The sequence below is a fragment of the Procambarus clarkii genome, chromosome 5 (genome assembly GCF_040958095.1).
Source record: "Procambarus clarkii isolate CNS0578487 chromosome 5, FALCON_Pclarkii_2.0, whole genome shotgun sequence".
Classification (NCBI taxonomy): domain Eukaryota; kingdom Metazoa; phylum Arthropoda; class Malacostraca; order Decapoda; family Cambaridae; genus Procambarus; species Procambarus clarkii.
Window position 1 is genome coordinate 25,340,434 of NC_091154.1, and position 3,425 is coordinate 25,343,858.

General features: G+C 38.9%; 1 protein-coding gene across 9 annotated transcripts in view; it reads right to left on the minus strand.

Moving 5' to 3' along the window:
* LOC123762597 (gamma-tubulin complex component 2) overlaps positions 1–2,954 on the minus strand; it is a 195,518-nt gene extending 192,564 nt beyond the window's left edge. For 4 of the 9 annotated variants that reach the window (XM_069299919.1, XM_045749240.2, XM_045749203.2 and 1 more), the window contains exon 1: positions 2,798–2,953. The gene's annotated coding sequence lies outside the window, so the exon portion shown is untranslated. Of the gene's footprint in view, positions 1–2,797 lie in introns of all 9 variants that reach the window. The other 5 variants (XM_069299925.1, XM_045749220.2, XM_045749212.2 and 2 more) reach the window with 4 other exon arrangements.
* Between the last annotated feature and the right edge of the window lie 471 nt (positions 2,955–3,425).

The window sequence follows — 3,425 nt, forward strand, 5'->3', positions numbered from 1 at the left end:
TCCAATCTTGAAAATTATAAGCCATGGAGAAATGCTGACAGAATAGAAAGCCAAGAGGAAAAAAACTAATGTAATAACAAAAGAAAAGTCAGAGAAAAATTAATGTAATAACAATACAATAAAAAGAATAGCAATAATAAATTTTATTAAAAAAATATACATAACCACATATTACAGAGGAATATTTTTAGGTACAGGAGGTTGCATATTAAATCAAATCAGCTGAATGAACTGAAACACCCATTTCTGAGCAAGCCCCGGTAGCTCCCTATAGCTATGTTGCTGATAGAGCTTCAATTCCATTATTCATGAAAGCAAAGAACCAAAACAGCTAACAGATGCTGCAAAATCACTCAAAACAAAATAATTCACATAAAACTGGAAACAAAATAGTCTTCAGTGTGCATGTGCAAAGTCACCAGCTGGTAACATCTCAGCCAAGCCAGCATCCAGTAATCAGTCCATTGCAGATGGTGTGGGAAAATATCCACCACAGGTGTGGGTGATTGATAATTTTCTAAACAAGACACTTTCTAATTAAAATCTCTTACAAGAAACACATACTTAAGTTTACAAATAAACAAGTATGATTGCTTATATCAATTAAATTGTATGCATAATATGCAGATGAGGAGTCACAATAACGTGGCTGAAATATGTTGACCAAACCCCACATTAGAAAGTGAGGGGACGACGACGTTTCGGTTCGTCCTGGACCATTCTCAAGTCAATTGTGATGAGGGAAGTTGTTGTTGTTGTTATAGATTCAGCTACTCGGAACAAGTTCCAAGCAGCACGGGCTATGGTGAGCCCGTAGCGGACTTACCTGGCACAGGAGTGGTGCTGTGGATGAGGGAAGGAGGCGAAGACAATAAATAGACAAAAAAGAGGCGAGGAGAAGAAAATCTAAGCGGAAGAAAAAATGCATGGCAAAAGGTACGAAAGGTAAGGTGTAATAAAAGGGATAGTAATAGGAATAAGAAAGGGATCGTAAGAGAAAACAAGGGAAAGAAAAAGAAAAGAGAAAGATAAATTGAAGGGTAAGCTTATGTTAGGTCACATTTGTTAGAAAGTTTAGAGCATTTGAGTATATACTGTGAAAGGGAAGAGTCAACAGCAAGTCAACAGCAGGACTCAAGTTCATGTTGGGTACATTGTGTATTAGAGCCGATTCAACAAGACAACATCTGTGTAGAATAGAGGCAGGAAAGATTATTTTGGAGGAAGACCAATTAAAAGGATGATTAGAATCCCTAACATGACAGAAGAGAGCATTGTTTGTGTCTGCAGACTTAACACTTCTTTTGTGTTCTTTATGTCTGTCATTAAGTGTACGACCAGTTTCACCAAAGTATTGGAGAGGACGAGACGAACAGGAAACAATAGACACCAGCAGCATTAGAAGCAGGAGGAGCAATGTGAACTAAATACCTACGAAGTGTGTTAGTTTGTCGAAAGGCGAGCTTTATGTCAAGAGGATGAAAGATATTAGTAAAAGTTTTGAGTTCAGATATGAAGGGAAGGCAGAGCACAGTGCTAGTAGTGTTGAAAGCAGGTTTAGGATGAAAGAAATTTTGTTTAGCCTGAGAATAGACACAGTTGATAAAATACAAAGGGTAACCAAGGCGAGAGAATGATTTGTAGATAAAGGCAATTTCAGAATCAAGAAACTGAGGGTCGCTGATGCGTAGAGCGAGGAGGAAGAGAGAGATGAGGACACTTTTCTTAACAGGAGGATGGTAGGAAAAGAAGTGAATGTACATGCAACTATGCATGGGTTTGCGGTAGACAGAGAAAGAGAACCCGGACACAGAGCTGTGAACATCAAGAAAATGAAGGAGGGAATTAGATTCCCATTCAAATTTGAAATGGATGGAAGGAGCCAGATTGTTATGAGAGGAGAGGAAAGGCTGGAAAAGACTAAGGTCATGAGGCCATAAGGCAAAATGTCATCAACATAACGAAGCCAGAGAGAGGGACGAGTATCAATAGAAGGAAGAAAAAGTTTCGAAGTATTCCAAATGTGTATAAATATTTCATTCAAAATGATCTACTACCAGAAATCTTTGCCAAATATTCCCAGTTTGCTAACTGTAGGTAGTAACTAAGTGATTGTAACCTATCCACCGCTGCCCACTGGATGGGGGACGGTGTACATGACACACACATCAATTGTGACACTAGCTCTCCATATGTCAATTGCTTAATTTAGAAACTGTACCTGTGGTCGACCTCGAACCCATTCATAATGTGATGTGTATTGAATTTTGTAACTAGCTCATCAAGATTGTAACTTGCTTAGCTCTGCTCGAAACGTTGCGCATACTAGTGGCTTTACAAGATTGTAAATTACCATGCTATGTAGTCTCACAAACCCAATGTACCTTCTTGTATATAAATAAATAAATAAATAAATTGCCCGAAACGCATTGCGTAATAGTGGCTTTAGGCATTGTATGTACTAGCTCTATCTATATATCAATCCATTAATGTAACATAACTTGTATGAATGTACCTTACCTGAATAAACATATTTATATTTATTTATTTATAAATAAATAGAATTGTGGGGTTCAGTCCCTGAGCCCATTATGTGCCTCTAACCTTTTCCACTACCACCCACAAGATGGGTATGGGGTGCATAATAAATGAACTAAACTAAAACTATACATAGAGTAGTCACTCTAGGGAGATGAGCTGACAACAAATCTGTTACAATTAGATGATGTGCACCAGATGTGAGAAGACAATCGTATATTTACTTTCAACATACTCGCTACAATTTACTGATAATTACCAGAGCTTGTGCTTGTGTGTGATAGGGCTGCTTACATGAAGTTGTTGGTTGAGAGCGACGACGACCAAGTGGCTGGGGCCAGCTTACATGAAGGCGAGCAACACTTTACCCGCCACTCTCAGTCATAATAAAGGCGGCGGTGCCACATCTCCACTAACATTGCGACGGTGCCGTTTCTTTGTTTTATTTATTCATTTAGGTTTAATTTAGAAACTGTACTTATGGTCGATTTAAATTTTAAATTTTGCCCCGAGGGGCGAGTTTATTGGGCAGCGCCACTCATCTTGTGAGTGAACATACCGCCATAGCAGAATGTACAACACTCCCCAATAGGAAGAAAACCCGCTGGGTTGTTCATCCTGTCACTTGTACCCAGACACAGCTGCATTTATTCAGGTAAAGTAAATTAAATTTAAATTTTGCCCCGAGGGGCGAGTTTATTGGGCAGCGCCACTCATCTTGTGAGTGAACATACCGCCATAGCAGAATGTACAACACTCCCCAATAGGAAGAAAACCCGCTGGGTTGTTCATCCTGTCACTTGCCCGAAACGCTACGCGTACTAGTGGCTGTACAAGAATGTAACAACTCTTGTATATATCTCAAAAAAAAAAAAAAAAAAAAAAAA